The sequence below is a fragment of the Protopterus annectens genome, chromosome 7.part0 (genome assembly GCF_019279795.1).
Source record: "Protopterus annectens isolate FY-2018-M chromosome 7.part0, PAN1.0, whole genome shotgun sequence".
NCBI lineage: Eukaryota > Metazoa > Chordata > Ceratodontiformes > Protopteridae > Protopterus > Protopterus annectens.
Genome location: NC_056739.1, coordinates 740,241,089 through 740,266,559, shown reverse-complemented (window position 1 = coordinate 740,266,559; position 25,471 = coordinate 740,241,089). Strand labels below are relative to the sequence as shown.

General features: G+C 42.2%; 1 protein-coding gene across 1 annotated transcript in view; it reads left to right on the top strand.

Annotated features, from left to right (window-relative positions):
* GPC2 (glypican 2) overlaps window positions 1-25,471 on the top strand; it is a 740,846-nt gene that overhangs the window by 79,237 nt on the left and 636,138 nt on the right. The window lies entirely within an intron of this gene.

The following is a 25,471-nucleotide window of genomic DNA, read 5'->3' as shown; positions in this document are numbered from 1 at the left end:
TCCATTAGGCGGCAAATTAACCTTATTCTCGAAGAACTGGCACTATATCACAAAAGACAAGTGGATTTTGCAAACCATAGATCAAGGTTATCGGTTCCATTTCCACACTTTACCAGTCAAAAAAGGAATGCCAAACCTACCTCCAAATCAAAAAACAGAGGCTCTACAACAGATAAAACAATTAGCAAACATGAGAGCTGTGGAAAGAGTGCCAACAACAGAACAAGGAAAGGGATTCTACTCCAGACTATTCCTAGTTCCAAGAAAGGAAAAAAGTTGGAGACCTATTCTCGACCTGTCCACCTTAAATACATACATCATTGTCCCAAAATTCAAAATGCTGACCCTACAGCAACTTCTTCCCATGCTGGGCAAGGAGTGTTGGCTGGTAACTCTAGATCTCAAGGAGGCATACCTGCACGTCCCCATTCGACCAATCTGCAGAAGATACCTCAGATTTCTTGCAGGATCAGAGCATTATCAATTCTCAGCATTGCCCTTTGGCTTATCTACTGCCCAGAGTATTCACAAAATGCCTGGCATCAGTAATCGCCCACTGCAGATTACAGGAATTCAAATTTACCCATACCCTGACGACTGCCTGCAAGGGGACAACAAAAGCAAGCTGACAACAGATTTACAAAGGGTCATTTACTTGCTACAAGCACTGGGATACACAGTCAATTTACAAAAGTCAAGGCTGATACCATCCCAAACAAGGACATTCTTAGGCGCGGAATTGGACACAGTAAGACAAATGGCATTCCTAACTGCAGAAAACAAAAAGAACTCTCTTGCTACTTGGCTCTAACAAAACAGAACAAGTTAACAGCAAGAAAAGTACTGCAGGCCTTGGGATTCATGGCATCATGCATAATCTTGGTCCCACTTGCCAGACTACATATGAAAACTACAGTGGTACCTAAAGAATTTATGGTCCCAACACAGCCACAGCCTAGAAACAGAAATTCCACTAATTCCATGCTTAAAACAGGAGTTCCTATGGTGGGCTCAAGCATGCCAGTCAAACCCAGGACTACCCTTTCAGAGATGTCAAGCAAACCAGACCATCACAACAGACGCCTCAGACCTAGGATGGGGCGCACACATGCTGGACAAATGCGTGCATGGACTGTGGACGCAGGATCAACTTCACCTGCACATCAACCTAAAAGAAATGCTGGCAGTAAAACTGGCAATCCAAAAGTTCAGACCATTTCTCAAAGAGGGCCAGTTGATGATAAGGACAGACAACACCACAGTCATGTGGTACATCAACAAACAGGGAGGCACTCATTCATACCCCCTATGCAGAATGACTTTGAAGCTGTGGAACCTGGCACTCAGCTACAACATCCAGTTACAGGCAATATTTGTACCGGGAAAAGAGAATACCCTAGCAGACATATTAAGCAGAACCACATCGGATGCCCACGAATGGATGCTACACCCGGACATCTTCAAGACCATCTCAAAGAAATGGGGAATGCCTCACATAGATCTATTCGCTTCCCCTCTCAATCACCAGCTCAAAAAATTCTGCACAAGGACGTTCCACCCACTGGCATGGAAAGTGGATTCGCTCTCCTTCAGCTGGAAAGGTCTAACAGCATATGCATTCCCACCTCTTCCCTTGATACACAAGGTATTACTAAAAATCAAGGAAGAACGTCCAAGGATAACCCTGATAGCTCCAAACTGGCCAAGACAACACTGGTACCCACTGCTAAGGAGCATGTCCCAGAACAACATGTGGACAATACCCCTGATGCCTTTGATGTTAACTCAGAACAACTACAGCATCATGCATCCAAACCTAAAAACGTTGCAACTGACTGCATGGAACATCACATAGCAGCACCTAATCCAGAACTTTCCCAAAGGGTTAAAGATATTATTCTTGAAGCCCGCAGACCTTCAACAAGAAGGAACTATGCAGGAAAATGGAAAAGGTTTGTCATTTGGAGTTCTGAAAGAGGAAAAGATGTGTCAAACATAGATATGCCTAACATTCTGGAGTATTTGGCAGAACTTCTACATACAGGCCTGTCCTACTCCTCCATCAAGGTACATGCATCAGCGATATCAGCAGAATACAGCTTTGATCCACCTGTCTTTTCACATCCTTTACTCAGGCAGTTCCTCAGAGGAATCAAGAATGTGAAACCTCCAAGGAAACCACCATTGCCAGCTTGGGACTTGAACTTTGTGCTAGAAAAGTTGACACTATCACCTTTTGAACCAGCAGCAGCAGCAGACCTACAGCATCTATCGTGGAAAACTGCTTTCCTACTGGCAATAACCTCAGCCAGGAGGGTTTCTGAACTTCAGGCCCTAATGGCAGTACAGCCCTTCCTAATCTTCCACCAAGATAGAGTGTCCATGAGGACTAATCCTACATTTATGCCTAAGGTGGTATCCAGAGTGTCTTTAAACCAGGCAATCCACCTACCTACCTTCTTTCCCCAACCCACAAAACAGAGGGGAAAGAATACTGCATACCTTGGATGTACATAGACAGCTACACTACTACCTGGACAGAACAAAAAGTAGCAGAAAAACTGACCAGCTTTTTGTAGCCTATGCAACAGGAAAGGAAGGAAAAGCTATTTCCAAACAGACAATCTCCAAATGGATAGGAAATTGCATACGATTCTGTTACTCCTTCCATGGAAAACCAATTCCACAGAACATAAGACCTCATTCTACAAGGGCAACAGCCACTACCACAGCCTTCTTATGAGGAGTGGCAACCAAAGACATTATTGAGGCGGCTACTTGGACCTCCGTGCATACATTTGCCAAGCATTATAATTTGCCTTTATATTCCAGATCCCGAGCAGGGTTTGCCACTGCTGTACTGCAAGGGATCCTCAACACACCATAATCTATTTGTTTCCTCCTCCCCTAGTTGGCTATGGTATTCTACCCAGTTGTTATGACTGCAGATGCATCCATGAAGGACATAGTACAGTTTTGTACCTACCATAAATGTAGATGCCCGAACTGGATAGCATCTGCAGTCAGGATTACCCTCCCTCCTTCCCCTCTGTGGTACTCCTAGGGTGTTTACCCTCCTAATAGCTAGCTGGTGGGGGGAGTCTCTTATGGTGTATTTGTTTGTATATATGTACATACATGCTTATTTTTGTGTTTACCTTCTATCTTTTGGAAACATTGGCATTTATCCAAATTTTAGCCTTCAAGAGGGCAACTGGCATCTGGGGCAAGAAACACTGAGGAAAATGGCGTCGGCTGATGCCTTTATACCCGAGGACCAACAGAGATGACGTCGGGTGAAGTGCGACATCAGCCGAAGCCGGACCCGGACTTTGGAATCCGGCCGACTGAAGGGCTGCCTGACGACAGGACAACCCAGTTGTTATGACTGCAGATGCTATCCAGTTCGGACATCTACATTTATGGTAGGTACAAAACTGTACTTTTTCACTCGTCCTCTGGGTTCCCAGTTGAAATGTCAGCACTGGTAATGACGGGTACTAACAGACTGGAAAAAAAATCAAACCTCCAGGAGAAATGTTAATCTTGAACATCACTCTTCTGCTTTACTCTTCTTTTTTGCATGGGAGCAAGCCCGCATTGCACCACCACCCCCTAATTTCTATATACCAACTCCAAGATTGCTGTACATTGGAAAAAAGGGAATATTCTGGGAAATGGCCACCTCGGACTTGGTATATGCAAGTCTGTTTTTTCAGCCATTCAGTGTCTGTTTCGGGACTTGCTATAGCTAATTCTGACATTTTGAATGTTTACCCATCCCACATCCTCTTGAATGCCTCAGTGGATTGTGGATTCCTCATCCTCCAGTACTCATTCCAGTAGCCCATTCCATGAGTCCATAATCATCTTTTTAAAAAATGTACTTTTGCAGAACCAGGGTATGGTTTGTTCCTTACAATCTGCTGCCTGTTGCCCTTTCCTTCCCCCGTTTTCCTTTCTGCTTAGGATGAACCCTTTATACTTCCCTGATATAGTCTGCATTCATATCCTGTACTCTGTCAAACTTCTGTTCTCAAATGAGAAGCTAAAGCCTGTGGCTTCTGATCATATTCCTCTCCTCCATCCCACAGATTATTTTGATAGCTTTTCTCCGAATTATTTCTAGCAACTTTGATATTCTTTTCCTTATATGACCTGCAGGACTGCAGATAGCACTCAAAGTACCATCTGTCTAAGGCTCTATAGAGAAAATGCATTACCTCTTTGATTCTGGAATCCTTTCTCTGTGGGGATTCACCATAGCATTCTGTTTGTTATTGTCACTGCTCTTTCACTCTGCTCACAGTGAACCAATCCATGTGTGAACAACATCTGCAGGCCCTTTTCCTGTTGTTGTCGTCAGTTCTACTCCCCCAACTAATACTTATACCAGAGTTGTTGTACTCTAAATGTAGTACTTTGCATTTGTTTACATTGAACCTCAACTGCCACCTTTCTGCTCATGTGTTCAGCCTTTCCTCATCCCTTCCCAGACACTTTCCCTCGTCCTCCACTGCTACACCTATCTTTGGGTCATCAGCAAAGAGGTTGATCCTGTTCTCTGTTCCTTCAGATATGTCTGACTGACACAATTACACTAAAGAGTAATGGACACAGGGCAGACCTCTGTATTACTTTACTATTCAGCATCCTAATTCCTGATGTTGTCCTTTCTGTACAATCCTCTGTGTCGCATTGTTCAGCCTTGCAGTGATCCTTATGTTCTTTGTGTTTCACTGTTGCAGTCATTACATTTGGGTAATCTGCTGACAGGTTGCCCTCAATCGGCCTGAATTCCAAAGTCTTGGGTCCTGCGTCGGTTGCTGTCTTCTTTTCCATAATGTCAGGTCGTCAGGGGTATAAAACATGCAGCCGATGCCATTTTCTTTAGTCTTTCTTGCCGCGCGGTGCCCGAAGCAGAAGCATTTTGCAAGTGCCGATCGGCCGACTACTGAAATATTCAAGTTTGAGTTTCAGAACCGAAGTCTTCACTAAAGCTAAGTACCCCGTTGGGGAAACTTTTTTCTTGCTTTTTACCGATGTCAGAAAAAGTTAATAATTGTATTACTTGTGGGAAGCAAATACCTCATAAAGATTTCCATTTATACTGTATTCCTTGCCTAGGCCCTGATCACAATGTGCCTGGCTGTCAGTTTTATGCTAGATTTAACCAACGCACTATTAAGCATTGGTATATTTTTGCATCAAAGTATTTTGGAAACAGATTTAACTACCCAGAAATGTTGTCGGATAGCTTTCCGACTACCGAAGTACATAAAAAACACAAAGGAAAGGACAGAGAAAGACAGTCGAGATCCAAAACCGACGACAAAGCTTCTCCTAAGCCAGTCGCCGGTTCACCGGTACTCAGTGAGGCGCTTTTGCAGCCCCTGATACCCGCTACCATCGAGTCACAGGCCTCTACTGACACCCATGTGGAGTCTGGCATGCCGCAAGATACTCAAGGTATTGGACAGATGGAAGTATCTCCCTCGGATGGGTCCGGAGCCGCTGAGCAGGCACCTGCTTCCGAGGGTGTATTCAGACCTCAACATTTGTATATCAAACCGACGACAGCTGCAAAACCAAAGACAAAAGCAACTTCTAAAACTAAAAAAAAAAAATGACGCATGAACCACGTGCACAGGCCTCTATGCCTAAAAAACGGATGATCAGAATGGCTGAAGACCTTATTACCTTGATCAGGGGTACCCATCCCCCTCCAGATAAGAGGCCTAGGCAAGATACGGATTATGAATCTTCAGATCAGGTTTCTATTTCTTCTGAATCCTCTTCTGATCAGGAATTATCTATACCTCCCTATGAGGATTCTGATTCTGAGGAGTCTATTCCATCTGCATCTCCTGAGGATTATTCATTTGGAGAAACCTTGCATACTTTGAGGGAGAATTTTCACTGGGAGAGTCAAGACTTCTCAGAATCAAAAAAGAGGCTCAGGGATTTCCTTCTTCTCCCTCAGCACAGGCCTTTAGCCATTCCCCCTGTTTTAGACATTGTGGAAGATGTGTTTTCGGAGTCAAGCTTGACCCCTGACTCCTTACCTCCGGCTCCCAGTAAGCCTGACAGATATTACAGGGTCCCTGACTCACATAAATTTTTATTTAAAAACCCTGCTGCTGATCCTGAAACTATTTCAAAGGGTCCAAAGGGAGTTAAGGCCTCAACAGCAAAAAATCCTACCCCCTCTGACAGAGATTCAAGGGCACTGGACAGATGGGGAAAAAGGTTTATACATCTGCAGCCTTGGCAATCAGGGCCTTAAACTGTCAATTTCATATGCTTAAGTACCAACAACATGTTATGGGATTGCTGAAACCGAAAATGATGTTGATTTCAGAATATGCAGAAAATAAAGAATTGCAGGAATTATTGCATGCAGCTGAACAAGTTAGAAAGCATACTTTGCAATGTGGTTTTGATTCCTTAGAGGCCTCCTGCAGGGCCGCAGTTACTGGATCTGTGATTAGGAGGCATGCCTGGTTAAAGGAAAAAAATTTGCCTGATCATGTTAAAGCTAAATTGCTAGATGCACCTTTACAGCATGATTCTCTGTTTGGTATTAAGGCAGAAGTGGTTTTAAAGAAAATGGAAGGCAAAGCTAAGTCTATGCAAACTGTTAAAGACTTCCTACAAGTGCAGCCACCAAGATTCAGTAGACACTGGCCTACAAAAAAGTGGTCCTTTCCTGTGTCAGACAGAGCTCAAAGGGGCAAATCCAGATGCCTTAAGGTTCCAGATACCAGGCGCAAGATTCATACAGGTCAAAGCAATGGGGTGCTTCCACCTCCAAATCTGGAGGAGGTAAAGCGCAAACCTACAGAAAACAATCCCAATGACTTCCCTCTGCCTACACCAAGCACTTATATTTTGGCAGCACCCATAGGGGGAAAATTAGCACTTATTTGCTCAAAATTAATAACCCAGGACAAGTGGGTACTAAACATCGTATCACACGGATACAGATTCCATTTCCACACTCTGCCAATGGCAAATGGTTGGCCAGATCTGCCAAAAAATCAATGGGCAGAGGCACAGAAACGGGTTACGTCCCTCATGGATATGGGGGCCATTCAGACAGTACCAGAACAGGAAAAAGGACAAGGTTTTTACTCAAGACTGTTCTTGGTACCCAGAAAGGACAAGGCCTGGCGGCCAATACTGGATTTATCGATTTTGAACACATACCCGGACATTCCAAAATTCAAAATGCTGACTTTGCAGCAGCTTCTGCCTGTGCTGGGCAAGAATGCTTGGCTGGTGACTTTAGACCTAAAAGAGGCATAACTGCATGTCCCAATAAGACAGTCGTGCAGAAGGTACCTCAGATTCAAGGTTGGCTTAATGCATTACCAATTCTCTGCACTGCCCTTTGGCTTATCTACTGCGCCCAGGGTCTTTACAAAGTGCCCGGCACCAGTAATTGCATTTTGCAGACAGAGAAGTATACAAATATATCCTTACTTGGATGACTGGCTCATTCAAGCAAAGAACTAGGACACTCTTCTTCGACACCTGGCATTTGTGAAAAGGCTTCTAACATGCCTAGGGTACACAATAAATGAAAAGAAATCACAATTGGTGCCCTCTCAAAAGATAACATTCCTAGGTGAAAGCTTGAATACAACTGCCCAGATGGCTTACCTCACGCCAGACAAGCAAAGGCAACTGACTACTTATTTCAAACTGATTGCAACAAAAACCCAGTCTTCTGCAAGACAAATTCTGCAGGCTCTGGACTTCATGGCATCCTGCATCCTACTAATTCCATATGCAAGACTGCATATGAGGAAACTTCAGTGGTACCTAAAAAGTTTATGGAGTCAACATTCACACAGTCTGGAAACAATGATTCCTCTCATTCCGTCCTTGCAACAGAAGTTTCTATGGTGGGCAAAGGCCTGTCACCAAAACATGGGATGGCCCTTCACTCTACCCCCTGCCAGCCAAACCATAACAGCAGACGCGTCAGATTATGCCTGGGGGGCCCACATGGCAGGAAGATGCATTCAGAGCATATGGGCACCAAAACAAATGCATCTACATATTAACCAGAAAGAGATGCTAGCTGTTCAAAATGCCCTAACGCAAGGACTTACTTCATCCAGGACAACTACTGATAAAGATGGACAACTCCACAGTCATGTGGTATATAAAAAAGCAAGGGGGCACACACTCATACCCCCTTTGCAGATTAGCCATGGCACTGTGGGACACAGCTTTGACCTACCAAATACATCTTCAAGCTAAATTCCTGCCAGGAAAACAAAACACTCTGGCAGACAATTTAAGCAGAAACCTTATGGATCCTCACAAGTGGAAACTAAATCAACAAGTCTTCAGCATGATAACAGAGAAATGGGGGAGCCCAGACATAGATCTATTTGCCTCTCCTCAAAATTATCAATTGAAAAGATTCTGCACAAGGACTTATCAGAGACAAGCATGGAAAGTGGACGACCTATCCTTCAGTTGGAAAAACCTATCAGTTTACGCCTTTCCTCCTCTGCCTCTTCTACCCAAGGTCCTCCTAAAAGTCAGACAAGAGAAGCCAAAGATGATATTAATTGCCCCAGACTGGCCCCGCCAATACTGGTACCCAATCCTAAGGAACTTGTCTCAATACCCAGCTTGGACCTTGCCTCAAAGACCACAACTACTGTCACAGCAAAACAATCAGATCCTGCACAATCAACTACAGACTCTGAACCTGGCAGCATGGCTAATCATGTAGTCATACAAACAACACCTCTCAGTAAAGCTGTGATGGATGTCATTTTGGAAGCCAGAAGGGCAAGTACCAGAAAATCTTATGCTGACAAATGGAAGAGATTCTGTGCTTGGAATCAAGCACAAGGAACTGATACAGCAGAACCAAATATCACTTGGTTATTACAATACTTAACTGAGATGCTTGACAAAGGCCTTTCTTTCTCATCAAACAAAATCCATGCCTCTGCCATTTTGGCTCATTACAATACATAGCCACCAATCTTTTCTCATCCTTTACTAAAGCTGTATCTTAGAGGAGCCAAAAATTTAAGGCCTCCTAGAAGATCACCATTACCTGCATGGGACCTCAATTATGTGTTGGAAAAGCTCACCCTGCCTCCATTTGAACCAGCTGCTACCGCTGATATAAAGTTCTTATCATGGAAGACAGCTCTGTTACTAGCAATTACTTCAGCAAGAAGAGTTTCAGAGCTACAGGCCCTCATGGCTGTAGAGCCTTTTATCATATTTTACCCAGACAGGGTGTCTCCTGAGGACAAATCCTACTTTTATGCCTAAGTTGGTTTCCAGTGTGGCTCTTAACCAAACAATTCATCTGCCAACTTTTTATCCAAATCCACAGAACAAGGGGGAGAGAATTCTGCATTCCTTGGACGTACACAGACAGCTAAGATTCTACTTGAGCAGGACTAAAGTTTTAAGAAAAACTGAGCAATTACTACTGTCATATGCTGCAGGATCAGAAGGAAAGGCTATTTCAAAGCAGATAATTTCAAAGTGGATAAGCCACTGCATCCGTTTCTGCTGCTTACACCATGGTAAACCTGTGCCCAAGGATTAGGTCTCATTCCACCAGAGTTGCAGCTACTTCAGCAGCCTTTCTCAGAGGAGTACCAACCAAAGACATTCTAGAGGCTGCTACTTGGAGTTCTGTTCACACCTTTACAAAGCATTACCGTTTGCCTCTTTACTATTAAGTCCAGGGCAGGCTTTGCCACTGCAGTGCTGCAGTGCCTTATAGCTGCACCTAATGCTGTTTAGCCCCAGCCTCCCAACCATAGCTTTGGGATTCTACCCAAATGTAATGACTGCAACAGTGAAACACGAAGAACATAGTACAGTTGTGTACACTTACCATAAATGCAGATGTTCGAGTGTATTCACTGTTGCAGTCCAGGTTACCCTCCCGCCATCCCCCTGTCATTCTGAAGTTTATCTTTCCTTCTCTATCTTCTACAGCCTATGTGGTGTATTTGCTTGTAGATGAAGGTAAAGTTTATATTGATGTATGTATGTATGTATATATATATATATATATATATATATATATATATATATATATATATATATATATAATTTTGCTGCCTTTTTGGGGGCACCTGACATCGGGAACAAGAAAAACTAAAGAAAATGGTGTCGGCTGCATGTTTTATATCCCTGACGACCTGATGTCATGCAAGAGAAGACAGCAATCAATGCAGGACCCAAGACTTTGGAATTCAGGCCGACTGAGGGCAACCTGCCAGCAGATTAGCCAAATGTAATGACTGCAACAGTGAATACACTTGAACATCTACATTTATGGTAAGTGTACACAACTGTACTTTCTTCAGACTTGGTTCATTTCCATATCTTCTAGTTTTCCTGTCATCTTCTCATGTGGGACTGAGCCAAATGCCTTATTTTAAAAAAGTCCAGATAGATTCTGTCTGTTGATACTCCCATGTCAAGTTCAGCCATAACCCAGTCATAAAACTGGGTCCAGTTTGGCTGACAGCTCCTTTTAACCAATAATCCATGCTGCCTATAAAGATGCTTGTCCATGACTTTTCCTGCCACTGTTCTTAAGCTAACAAGCCTGAAGTTCTTAGTTTTATTTTCTGCTATCCCTTGTATAGGGTTATCACACTTGATATTTCCAGCCTTCTGGCATTTCTGCACTAGTAAAATCTGTTGAAAATGATGATCATCGGGAGGTTTGCCAACATACTGGTCACTCCGACTTTTGAGTACTTTGGAAGGCAGCACATCTGGTCCCTGTACTTTATGCTCCCTAAGGGAGCTAGTTTCCGCTGAACCTCCTCCCTTTCTGTCCTATCTGTCCACTGTTATTCCCATTGTGTCTTGCCTCCATCTCTTTGCTTGCCTTTGAAAAGGCTGAAGCAAAGTGTTAAATCAGTACTTCTGCTTTTTCGTATTTTTCTGTAATCTCTCTCTCTCATCTTTGCTTCGCTTCACCATTTTTATCCCTGTCTTCCTTCTGTATGTTATGTACCTAAAAAAGCTCATACACCCTTTTATGATTCCTTCTGCTAATGTTTGACTTCAGCCTTTGCTACCCTTAGCACCTTTGTTACCTTTTTGCTATCTTCCTCGTACTGTCCCTTCTGTACCCCTCCCCCTCCAGTTCATCTTTTATAGGCCCTATCTTTTGCTGTAATTATTGGCTTTGTATTCTTGTCTAGTAATATTGACAGTCACCTTTCTCTTTTTTGCCTGTTGTCTATAATCTTGAGTGTCCCATCCCTTACCCATTTCAAATAGTTAGCCAAACAGTCCACTTGTGTTGTGTTGAAGAGGCCATAACAAGGCATAACAACATGCATGTCCACAGCTAGTGGAGTTTGGCATTATTGGCCTTAATTTGTCCATTAAACGACTTAAAAAGAAAACAGTCATGGGCATTCAGAATCGCCATATAGCTGAAACACCTGATGTTCTTAAGGGTCATTTGCATATATCCCATGTGCCTCTAACACAAGAGATATAGGGAATCACACAGTGGAAATTCTAGCTTGGCTAGATTTTTCTTGTAGTTTTGAAAAACTTACCAATAGCAAACAGGATGAGTTGGATAGTCTGAGTAACAGGAGTCTGTGGTCACCTTTTGCTGAAACTGATAAAAGATTAAAATGACCTTTGTTGTCACACAGTCTTTATAATATATATTCCTTTTTTTTCTAGAATTTTAATAATATAATAATGTCCCTCTCACCAGACTGAATAAATAGAAAGTTATAGTCAGTTGCTCATCCACCACATTACGCATGCACTCAGGTCATTGGACCACAAATACCAATATGACTCAGTCATCGTCCATGTGGGAGTAAATGACCTGAGACGTACCTCCCCAGACTACATGAAGAGAGACATCATGGAGCTCTCGGAATATGTATCTCAGGCTGGTATGAGCCTAGCACTGAGCAGCATTTTACCTTCTCCAAGGATGATGCCACAATACGAACAAAAGATGATTCACTTTAATAATTGGCTTAGTTTCTGGTGTCATTCTAAGCAAGTGCAATGTTTGTCAGTATGAAAGGAGATGGTCAACAGACCATGCTGCTTTGCCAGGGATGTTCTGCACCTCTCCCCTGTAGGCTTTCGAATATTAGCAAAAACATTGTCTTCCCCATAGTGCCTTTTTAGGGAATGCCAAACTGAAAGTACTTCCAACATAGCAAATCAAAATCAATAAATCTAAAGGTATAAAGGCTACAAGTCTCAACAAAAATCTCCACTCCCTAAAAGCTCTTTCTACCCTAGAGAATGCTGATGTCTGTGCAGTCACTGAGACATGGTTTAAAGCTGCGGAGAGTACACCAGCAGTGCAAGGTTATAATGTCTTCCACACATTTAGGCCAGCTGCTTCAGAGGCAGGGACTAAAGGTGGAGGTGTCTCTGTTTACATCAAAAATAAATGTACTTTGAGGCTACTCAAACAGGACAGTGCACTTGAGCTGCTCCATGTTCAAATCACCACAGGTAAAGTCCAGTACCACTTCCTTGCAAGCTATAGGTTCCCCTCTCTGACTCAGGAAACCAATACCATGTATTTACACTTATTAGAAACACTAACCATCTAACCAAATACCATAATCATGGGTGACATTAATTACCCCACTGTTAACTGGGAATGCTATATGACACCAAACATGCAGGCACAGAGATTCCTGTTTTTTGTAAACACAAACTCCCTGGACCAGATAGTCAGTACACCAACTAGGGGTGCAGCCATACTGGATCTGGTCCTCACTAATATGGGAGACTGTTGCACACCTCCTACTGTAATGCATTCCCTGGTAAGGTCAGACCAAAAAATGTTCTCCTCTGAAGTAAAAATGAAACCTGGACCCCCAGCTAAACTTGGAATATTCAGGAACTATTCTAAGGCTAACCTCCTGGTATTAAGTGAGAACCTGGCAAAATTTCAAGCCTCCGTAAGCCCTGAGAACACTGCTGCCTATAGAGAACTGTTCACAGAAACCCTGCACACGCATGTTAATAGCTGCATAGAGACAGCTATACCCACCAGGAAGAAGTACAGAACTAACTCAAAAAACAAGCCACCTTGGTGGAATCACAAAATCAGTAGGTTGTATAACAGGTGGAAGAAAATCATGGCAAAAATTAGGAGGTGCAACACCCAACAGAATAAAAGCACTCTCATCAAACTAAACAAACAACTCTGAGGACAAATAAAGTCTACCAGGGCCAGATTTGAGATGTTTGGTCTACCAGGCCAAGGAGAACGACAAAACATTATTTAGCTATGTCCACAACCTCAAAGGCAATACACAGTTGTGTGCAAGCTCATTGTAAACAGAGCCACCTATACTGAGCCAGAATATATAGCAAAGTTCCTGGCTGATAAATTCATCTCCAACATTACCCCTCTCTCCCCCTCAACCTTCCCTCAGGAAATATCTTCATATATAAGCCCCCCCTACTATCACTAGGGAGCAGGTCTTTAATGTGCTCTCTATGACCAAGAACACTGCATCAATGGGCCCAGACAGTATCTCAGGATACCTTCTAAATAGCATGAAACATGACCTATCAGGGCCTCTGGAATGTCTGTTTAACTGTAGCTTCCAAACAGGGTTTGTGCCTCAGAAATGGAGAAAGGCAACAGTCATCCCTCTGCACAAAGTTGGGCCATCTACAGACCCTGGAAACTACAGACCCAAAAGTCTCACTAGTCTTATATGTAAAGACATGGAAAGACTTGGTATGGAGATGATAAACAGAGATATAGTAAACCGCCAGACACTGGACCCAACCCAGTTTGGTTTTGTCAAGGGCAGATCATACCTACTCAACCTGTTGGACTTATTTGAGAAGGTCACTAAAGCAATGGATGAGGGCAAAATCATTCACGCTGCCTACCTTGACCTGACCAAAGCATTTGACACAGTACCCCACTCGGGCATTGTTGACAAACTCAAGAGGTTAGGTACAAACCCGTATGTCACCTGGTGGATAGCCAACTGGCTCACAGACAAGACCCAGGAAGTTAGAATTGGGGAATCAACCTCTACAAAGAGGCCAGTCACAAGTGGAGTCTCTCAGGGATCAGTCCTTAGGCTGCTCCTTTTTGGCATTTACTTCTCAGAAGTCAAGGCCAATGTCACTGGTCTCTTGCTGACTAAATTTGCAGATGATTGCAAATTAGGAGCTGTCATTGAATTTCACATTGGCACACATGTTCTCCAGGAGGGGCTGACACAGACAGACAAACAACTGGTTTCAGAGCCATGAGCTAAAGCTAAATGCCAGGAAATGCATAATAGTATCCTTTGGGAAGTCCTCCATCCCTGGTTACTGTCATATTAAAAACACACCCCTTAGAGTTGATCCAGTAGTCAGGGACTTAGGGGCACACACAGATAGTAATCTAGCCTTTGACCCTCACGTGTCTACATTGATGAGGAAATTATTCTATGTTGCGCAATTTATATGCAAAAGTATGGCATCCAAGTCAAGGAAGTCTCTGTTCCACTGTATTCGGCATTCATCAGACTGGTCATTGAGTACAGTGCCCCCTTTGGTATGTACCTAAACAGGCATATCCAACAATTGGAATGTCCACAGAGGTTCCTCACTAAAAGAATACAGGGAAGGCGTAAGTAAAATGTCCTATTCAGACCTCCTCAAGGCCCTATCTCTGTATTCTGTCTCCTACAGGCTTTTGAGGAGAGATCTATGCCTGACGTACAAGGTGTTGTCAGACCCTACTCTGGTGGACCTCCTGCATATCCACAAAACAAACAGCACCAGAATTACCCATTCTAAAGAAGTAAACCTTGCCTGTGATAAAAATAGGACCTACTGGAGAGATAGGTATGTATCCCAGAGACTACCCCATCTATGAAACAGGCACCCCATCCATGTGAAGCAGAGTTCCTCTCCAACCCAATTCAAGTGCAACTTGGACAGTTGGATGGGAAACAGGAAATTCATCCCTGGTTTAGCACCTATGTCTCTAATGGACACAGGTAACCTGTAAGTGGTTCATCTCCCAGGCCCATGCTTACACTTATCAAGGGTATCAGAACTTGTCAGAGATTTGGGATGCATGTCTAGGCTTAAAAAGACACTTGTGGTCGTTAGCTTAGTAAACAGCTACGAACCTATAAAATTCACTCAAAATAACTATTTACAATAGTCCAGATTCAGTCATTTTAACATGTATAAAAATTATTTTGTTTTAAATAAAGAGAAGGATCGACATTCAATTAATATTTTTCTAGTAAACTTTTTTTGTTATGTTATATATTTCTGACTCTGAGATCACTGCACCTTGAGTAAGTCTACAAGGCCCTTTTGGGCTTTTATCTACGTTTCTGCAGTCTGTTATGGTATTGCCTTTCCCTTCAGTGCAGTAGTACATTGCCTGCATGTTAGTTTCATTAACTTCGCACAATCACTGCCCATAAAATGCCTTCCCATTTTATAGCAAAGCAGCAGCATTGTGTGAAATAACTTGTATTTCATGTTTGTATTATATGTCTTTCGCTTCAGATTCCAGCTTGTATTATGCACTGTGTTAAAATCCCTCCTCAGAAGTAGGTGTAGTGTTTTCAAAAGGCAGTAGCAAACACGTCTGTTTCTGTATCATTTCATTAAACATATTATCAGTAGTATAGTAGCAACTTCTGATAAGTGTTTGTGTGTCTATACTGGAGTAGTTTTTAATGACTTGCATAATAAAGTTGGCATCTAGTGTAGCATTCTAGAAAAGATGATAATTTTACCTCAGAATTGCTGATGACCGTTACATGAAGCAGATGAATGATTTACATCTATTCTAGGTAACAGCCGTAATACAATATGTGATAAACTTAGAATGACATTACAATAATAGGCATTCCATTAATGTGTATTTTCCGAAGGATACAAACTCTGAAATTCAAATGTCTGTCATTATTTAGTGGCTACAGTCCCCAAAGATTTGCCAGAAAAATCACAAATTTTATGAGCAACAAACCAAAAATGTCAATTAAAATCAGAGGCATTCTGCAAAGTCAGGGACTGTTGAAAAGTATGGTTTGGCAATCCGTTGGTACTGTAAAAAGTCAGACACGTTTAAATGCTTTGTGTAGTTCACCAAGAAAGTCTTGTTGTCAGTGTTTTATGCTTCAGCGTTTGTTGCTTTTATGATATTCCCTTTCGCCCACCCACATTATTGAGGATCTTGCCACACTAATATTACAGATTCAGAAGGTTTTTTTTTTTTTTGGTAAAATGAGGTCTCATCTTCCTGAGATGCACATACTTTAGGTGGTTGTTAAAAGATGTCAAGGGACTTGTTAATTGTAATAGTTAGAATAAAACTTTGTATAACAAAAAATCTGTATCATTGATAATATTGTTTAAGTGAATATACACACATCTCAGTAACTGGAAATGTGGAAACAAATTAATAAAAAGAAAATATTTTTTCGCTACCGTATTTCTCCGTAAATAAGACCTAACCAGAGAATAAGGCCTAGCATGGTTTTCCAGGGTGGTCATGATATAAGCCCTACCCCAAAAATAAGCCTCAGTTAAGATCGTCAACAACACACGACGGATGTGTTGAATTATAAAATAATATTATTGACACCTGCTCGCCATTTTCGGACCATTCGGACACCCAAATTCTCTTTGCAGAAAGTCGTAAGATTCTTTCCCCGGGAGTCCTCCATGATTCTTACTGTACCCCTAATCCCCACTCACACTTGATGTTTGAGATCCTTGGCCCATAAACACTGGTAAGTGTACTTTGATTGGTTAAAGTACAGACAACGCACATAAAATATGCGCACTTGATAACGAATGGGTGTGGTTGTGTCTTCTTGACCATCACCATTTTTGTTGCCACTCCTGTCTTTTAAGTCTTCAATTAACCCCCCCCCCCCCAGACAAGATGAGTGCAAAAAGAGAGAGCTATTCCATTTCCGTCTAGTACAAGAAAGGAATCGTGGAGGACTCCCAGGGAAAGAATCTAATGCTTTCTGCAAAGACAAGAAGTTGGATCTCCGAATGGTCCAAAAATGGCGAGCAGAGTACGATAACCTCAGTCAACAGGTGGATGAGGGAAATGCTAAGAAGTACAAGTGTGGATCAGGTCAGCAACAATTATTTCCTGAGCTGGAAGACATCATCTGTGAATGGATTGCTAAGAGGAGAGCAATTCCTTTGGTTGTGCGCAGGGCTTATATTCAAGCATTTGCCCTTGCAATGACACCACAGTTAGAAATATCCAGCAGAATTCAAAGCATCACAACATTGGCTGGATGGCTTCCTTCAGCGATTATGAACTGTCTCTAAGATCATCGACAACATTGTTCAAGCTGGAAGATACTGAAGTTATTAAACGTGCACTTGCATTCAAGTCCTTTGTTGATGGCATTGACTTTTCTAAATACCAGCTCTCCAACATGATTGCTATGGATGAAACTGCAGTGTTTATGGGCCAAGGATTTCAAACAACAGTTGATCAGAGGGGTGCCTCGTCAATCTACATTCCCTCCACTGTTACGAAAGTGCACGTGTTACCTGTATTTTGACAGTTCATCTAGATGGAAAGAAAACCCCACCTTTAATCATTAGTAAGGGCAAGAAAGATAAGACTGAATGTGTTTCAGGCATTTACATTCTTGAAACTGAAAAAGCCTGGTGCACACAAGCAGTTATAAGGAAGTGGGTCGATGTAATGCTGCCACTTGTTTTGCGAGGTGGTGAAAGAGGTCTGCTAGGCTGGGATTCAGCCAGCACTCACCGTGCTAAAGACATGAAGAACTTCATCGCACATAGAAGAATAGATCAAATAATGATTCCCGCAGGAATGACTGCCTATCTCCAGACTCTTGATATTGCAGTAAACAAGCCATTCAAGGACCATTTGCGCATGGAACACAATGACTACATTGAAGCCTAGCCTGCAAGAGGTCGTGATTTGGGTGAAGAATTCATGGGATAAAATCACTGACAGCTGTGTTGCCAATTCACTACGAGCAGGCTACATAGAGAAGCAGTGCTCATTTAAGGAGAGCTCTATTGCTGGGCATGACCAATTGGGACAATGGTTCTACAGGAAATGGAGTCGCAAGAAATTCAGGCCAGAATTCGGGGGTTGGAGACTTATGACAATGTTCCAGAAGAAGATGACAAGATTGTATTTAAATAACTTTTCCGTTATTGGGGCAACAGAATGTATTGCTTCTACTTTCAGCTGCCAGCAAGCTCTTGTCAGTTTTTTTAAATTTATTGCATTAAGTTAACATTTTATTATCAAGGTGTAATTACAAACTAAGGCCACTAGTTCCCAGACTTCATTTTTATGACTTTCCATCATTCTTCTCTTACGGTTTGGGTAAGGAATAAAGAAAGCATCACCACTCAAAAAGTGGCAGTTATTCACCTGTTTTATTCCCCTCCTCCAATACACATGTATTGAGATTTTTCTGCACTTTCTGTTAAGCATGAAATATTGCACTGTGAAAGCCAAGATGTAGATATTCTGAAGTTGAAATGTTTGTTGCACTGTTTATGTAGAATTACCACACAACTGTTAACGCATTACTTAGAACTGTAGCCCAATAATGGAAAAGTACCAAGTAAATGTCAATTTGTGTACATGAGTAAACGTCGATTTGTGTCCATGAATAAATGAATAAATATAGATTGTTGTACAGGGGGGTAAGTAAGGCATCCCCTGATAATAAGCCCTAATGTGTATTTCGGCGGGGGAAAAAGTATAAGACCTGGTCTTATTTTCGGGGAAATACAGTATTTCCATTGGTTAGTCAAATTTTGACCCTTAGTATTTGTTAACATACAAAGTAGAAAATAGCAAATTAGACTAGTAGTTGAAAAATAAAAAGTTAGTGTTCCATACGTGAATGTTTTTTTCAGCTCCATGACCAAAGTTCAGTACAGTAGTGATTGACATTTCTAAGTGAGATCACCTACATATCGACCTGACCATCAAAGAGCTGCCTGCCAACTTTTGCTGTTGATTGTTAAAGCACTTTGTGCCTTTGTGTATGGGGGGGTGCTTTCTGTATTTTAACTCTGACGTTGATATATCTCTGAGAAAAGTGCTCTGAGATAATTGCAGTCTGGAACCTTAAAGAAAAAAATGAAGCAAAATTGCATATCTTTGGTCACACACTGGAGTGTCAGTCACAAATAGCTCGCATTTAAGCCTAGTATCATTTATTAGTATTCTGTTTACAGTGCAATATATATTTTATTTTATTTGACATTTGTTAATCGGGTTGGTCCAACTGGGCTAGTAGCCCATTTTCAGTGGCGACCCGAGGAGAAAACCTCCATAGTTATACAAACAAATGCAGTAACGTAAACATGACAAAAAATTTGTGAGTAAAGCAAATAAGATGAAAGCATTATTGTAAATACAGCAAAATGAGATTATAATACAGAGATAATTCTAATACAGTAAAGCTATTTAAAGTAGAGCTAAGAAATATATACATATTTACATGTGTTGTAGTAGCCTGAATTTACCGAACTGTGTGTTTAGAGAATAAATAAAAAATGGAGGAGTGAGGTATAGGTGTAAAAGAAAAGTGGGAATGCAGAAGTGTAGAGAATTAGGTAGGGTCATGACAGGGGCAGGACTTTGTGTTGATTAGTAGTCTAAGTTCCTTTTTGAAGTGCTTGGGGTGGGGAATGGATCTTATATTTGAGGGAAGTTTATTCGAGGCTTGAGCTGCAGACCGTTTGTATAGTAGTTTTCCAATGTTTTTGTTAGGCTTATAGATATAGAGGAGTTGTTGATCAGATGTATGGAGAGGATGATTGGGGGTGTAATAACATACAAGGGAGGAGAGAGAAGGGCAAAAAGAGGATTTGTATAGTACTGTGTGTGTGATTTGAAATTGTGACAATAGGAGTTGGGGAATTCTAGGCATTGAAGAGAGTTGAGTGACAGGCAGTGATGAGAGTTATGATGAGAACTGGCAGCAAGTCTGGCTATTTTGTGGTATGTTTGTTGGAGTTTAGATAAAACTGTAGATTGTATGTTAGTTAGGACTGGGGCAGCATAGAGAAGGGAATGAAGGAGGGGTGCCTAAGCTAGGAAGAGTCCTAACGTTTGAGGTAAGAAATGTTTTTATTTCGGTAAAGTAGACCTAGTTTTTGATGCTTTTTTTTTTTTTTTTTTTTTATACTTTGCTGGATATGCAGGTTAAATTATAGTTCATCATCTATAATGCTGCCTAACAGTTTAGTGTGTGTGGTTCAGGTTTAATGGTGGTCTTGTCAAAGGATGTGATAACAAAGGTTGATTTATGGTGGGAGAGAGAGCGAGAAAGAAATAATAAGAGTTTTGTTTTTTGGGGGTTTAAGATGAGCTGATTTTCAGAGATCCACTTTTCAATGGACGGGAAATAGCCTTGGGTGTGAGTATGGAGGTCAGAGATGTTGTTGGAGATGGCGAGGAGTGTAGAATCATCGGCATATTGAATAAGGGAGGATTGTTTGCAAGAGGTATTGGAGATCATTGGTGAAGATGTTAAACAGAAGGGGGCCAAAAATGGATCCTTGGAGGAAACCAGATGTGATGGGTAGGAAGGAGAAGCAGGAAGTGAGCTTCAGTAATGTGAAGGAGTACATCTGTCCAAATGCAGAAAATGTAAATTAGTCAAAAATTAATTTACTGCACAGAGGTTGTTAATAATGAATTTTTTTCTCCATTCTGCAAGGTGTAGAACATGTCCTTCTAAATGGTAAATGGTGTCTGTGTGTGTGTGGGGGGGTGCATGGTAATTCTATGAACAGAGTTACAGAGAACCACAAAGTAAAGGATTAAAAAAGATCAAGTACTTACAATATCAACAGTAACAATAAGATAAAAAAGTGCAATCTTAGGGGTAAGGGAAATATGCCTTAATCTGATCTTGATCGTAACACTGGCAGTTCTTTTTAATGAATGGTTAAGAAAATAAGCTAGTCGCATTTCTAAGACAGTCATTGAGATCAGACTTGTGAATCCCAGAAGTGGCTCAAAGTCCCCAGTGTGAAAACAAATTTATTGTAAACTTTCCTAAATGGACATTCAGTCATATTTTTGACTTCTTTGCCCAAATGGAGAAAGTGGTATTTAACCATGTCTTAGGTCCTACATCAAGTTCTACCAGTGCCCTTAGCATGTATGTCCTTCCTGTCTGTGTTCTTCACTTATTCACCTCAGATGTTTGTACAGTTCGTTCTTACAGTACTTCCTCAGTGTTGCTTTACCCACACTTCTTAGCTCGGTTCATTGTGATGTTACAAGTAAGAGTAGCACTGACATGAATGCAATGTGTTTTAAACAACTGAGTACTTTGCTGTAATTGTTCTCCACTTCCAATTCATAGTACATTCACACAGCACAAGTGAAATGTCACAACCCATGAATTTAGTCTTTACACAGAATTATGTATAAAGATAACCATATGTAGCTGTACAAGAATGTGTTCTGTTGTTTATAATTCCAGATAAAAACCTTCTCATTTTTCCTTACTCGTTTTGTGCATGATGTTCATCGTGCATACAGCTGCAGTCATTACAGATGGGTTATCCTGCCGTCAGGCGGGTCCTCGGTCGGCCGAATTCCAAACTCTAGGTCCGGCGTCGGTTGTCGTCGCTTCTTCCCTGACGTCAGTGCGGCAGGGGTATAAAAAAGGCAGCCAACGCCATTTTCTTTAGTCTTTCTTGCCACGCGGTGCCCGAAGCAGAAGCAGTTCGCAAGTGCCAGTCGGCCAGCTCCTGAGATTTACGAAAATATTTCAGCCGAAGTCTTCTTGAAAGCTAAGTACCCCGTTGGGGAAACTTTTCTTGCCTCAGACCGATGTCAGACAAAGTTAATAATTGCATTTCATGTGGGAAGCAAATACCGCATAAAGATTTCCACTCTTTCTGTATACCTTGCTTAGGCCCAGACCACGACGTCTCGGCCTGCCATTTTTGTGCTAGATTCAACAAGCGCACTATTAAGCGTCGGGCGGAGTTTGCCCTTCACTATTTTGGTAAAAAATTTAATTATATTATGTCGTTGGATACTCCAACTCCAGTTTTGAGTAAAAGACGCAAAGATAAGGACTGACATACAAGGTCCGCGACTACTACTGACACCACGCTAAGGCCGACTACCGGTTCACCGGTTCTCAGCGAGGCGCCTACGCGGCCCCTGAGTACCGATGACACTACATTACCGGTGTCTTCAGTACCAGAGGTCGCAGGCTCCTCGGTCCCCATTCCTACTACAGATACCGATGCCACTCTTGGCGGGGAAACTCAGAGTTTAGACAGGCCTGCCATTTTTCAAGGTGTCTTCAGGCCTTCCTCCTTCTCTATTAAAGCATTCACAAAATCTAAAGCAGCCATGAAAACCAAAAAACAGGGACCTCAGACCCCCTCTCAAGGCCCCATGCCTAAAAAACATATGCTGAAAATGGTTGAGGATTTGATTACTCTTATCAGGGGTTCTCAACCCCCCTCGGACAAAAGGCCCAGATTAGAGGAAGACTGCCCTTCCTCAGATCAAGCCTCTATTACCTCTGAACATTTTGAGGACCAGGACTATACCTATTTTCCTTTTGAAGACTCTGATGCAGAGGAGTCTATTCCCTCGGTCTCCCCCCCTGAGGACTACTCTTTTGGGGAAACCCTACATACATTGAGGGAGCACTTTCACTGGGAAGGCCAAGATTACTCAGATTCCAAGAAAAGACTCAGGGATTTTCTCTTGCTCCCCTAGCATAGGCCCCTGGCTATCCCTCCTGTTTTAGATATATTAGATGATGTGTACACAGAAGCCTGCCTCAATCCAGATTCTTTACCTCCAGCTCCTGTTAAACCAGACAGGTATTACCGGGTTCCTGATTCACACCAGTTCCTATACAAAAGCCATACCGCTGACCCAGAAACTATTTCACAGGGTCCCAAGGGAATTAAGGCCTCTACTGCTAAAAACCCATTACCTTCAGAGAGAGATTCCAGAGCTTTAGAAAGGTGGGGGGAAAAGGTGTATACCTCGGCCACTTTAACCATGAGGGCATTAAACTGTCAGTTCCATATGTTAAAGTATCAACAGTTATTGTTATCTCAGTTGAAAAGCAAAATGACACAACCAGAACAACCAGATTTAAAAGAGTTGCAGGATTTGTTGCATGGTGCAGAGCAAGTGGGTAAACATACCTTGCAGTGTGGTTTTGATGCTTTAGAGGCCTCATGTAGAGCTGCTGTTATGGGGTCTGTTATACGTAGACATGTTTGGCTCAAAGAGCAAGCCTTACCAGATCATGTCAAAGCTAAATTACTAGATGCACCTCATCAAAAAGATGTATTGTTTGGTGTTAAAGCTGAGGAGGTACTAAAGAAAATGGAGGAAAAAGTGAAATCAATGCAAACATTGAAAGATTTTCCTGCAGGTACAAACTCCATGTTTCAGCAGAAACTGGCCTTCAAAAAATTGGTCCTTTCCAGCCATGGACAGACCTCAAAGAGGCAGATACAGACGCCCAAGGGGTAGAGGGCAACCTCAAGGATCTTTCAGAGCCAGACAGTGGCAAGCACCAACCCCAAGAGGTGGAGAAGATAGATCACAGTCATTCAGAAAGCAGACACAATGACTTCCCCCTTTACCTGCCAAGCAAAGCTTTAATGGCAGCACCTTTGGGTGGAAAACTGGCATTATTCTCAAGAAATTGGCATATTGTTACAAAAGACAAATGGATTCTGGACATTATAGACAGAGGCTACAGGTTCCACTTTCACACCCTTCCAAAAATGAGAGGCATGCCAAACCTGCCACAAAATCAAAGGGCAGAGGCACAAAAACAAATTTCAGCTCTCATGGACATGAAAGCGATTCAAGAGGTACCTGCAAAAGAACAAGGTCAAGGGTTTTATTCCAGACTATTCCTGGTACCAAGGAAAGACAAAGATTGGAGACCTATCGTAGACCTATCCATCCTAAACACATATTTACAGGTACCAAAATTCAAGATGCTCACATTACAGCAGCTTCTTCCCATGCTGGGCAAGGAGTCTTGGCTGGTAACATTGGACCTCAAGGAGGCATACCTGCATGTCCCTATCAGACAAGATTGCAGAAGATACCTCAGATTTCTTGCAGGTTCAACCCATTATCAATTCTCTGCATTGCCCTTTGGCTTATCTACTGCACCCAGAGTGTTTACAAAATGCCTGGCATCAGTAATTGCCTTCTGCAGACTTCAAGGAATACAAATATACCCATATCTGGACGACTGCCTGATCCAAGCGGACAGCAAGGACATACTTCTGAAACATCTGGCGTTTGTAATAAAACTGTTGAACTTTCTGGGATACACAGTCAACAAAAAGAAATCAAAACTAATACCCTCTCAACAAATAATTTTCCTGGGTGCCAGCTTGAATACAACCACCCAGATGGCCTACCTCACGCCAGACAAACAAGGGCAACTGTCTCAATACTTCAGCAAAATGGCAACCTTCACCAGGCTGACTGCAAGGAAAGTCCTGCAGGCTCTGGGATTCATGGCATCTTGCATCCTACTGATCCCATGTGGAAAGCTGCATATGTGGAAACTTCAATGGTACCTAAAAAACTTATGGTCTCAACACAGTCGCAGCTTGGAAACAATTATACTACTCATTCCATGTCTTCAAAAGGAATTTTTGTGGTGAGCTCAAGCATGCCAAAGAAACACAGGTCTCCCTTTCTGCGTACCTCAAGCAACTCAAATCATCACAACAGACGCCTCGGACTACGCCTGGGGGGCACACATGACAGATCAGTGCATTCAGGGAAAATGGTCCCAAAAAGAGAAGCACCTACGCATCAACCAAAAGGAAATGCTAGCAGTGCAAAATGCTGTTATGGCCTTCAAAGACCTACTGCATCCAGGCCAGATATTAATAAGGATGGACAACACCACAGTGATGTGGTACATAAACAAACAGGGGGGAACTCATTCATACCCCCTGTACAGACAAGCCATGACCCTATGGAACACAGCACTGGAATTGCAAATTCAACTTCAGGCACAATTCCTGCCAGGGAAAGAAAACACACTGGCAGACAGCCTAAGCAGAAATATGACAGATCCACATGAATGGAAGTTACACCCTCAAGTTTTCACAAAGATAACTCAGGCATGGGGACAGCCAGACATAGATCTCTGTGCTACCCACAGAAATTACCAATTGAAAAAATTTTGTTCAAGGACCTATCATCCACAGACCTGGAAAGTGGACGCACTTTCTTTCAATTGGACAACGTTGACAGTCTATGCCTTTCCGCCTCTTCCTCTGCTGCCCAAAGTTCTACTAAAAGCCAGAGCAGAGAGGCTGAAAATGATTCTCATTGCTCCAAATTGGCCAAGACAACACTGGTATCTGCTCCTGAAGAGCCTGACACATTCTCCACCATGGATCC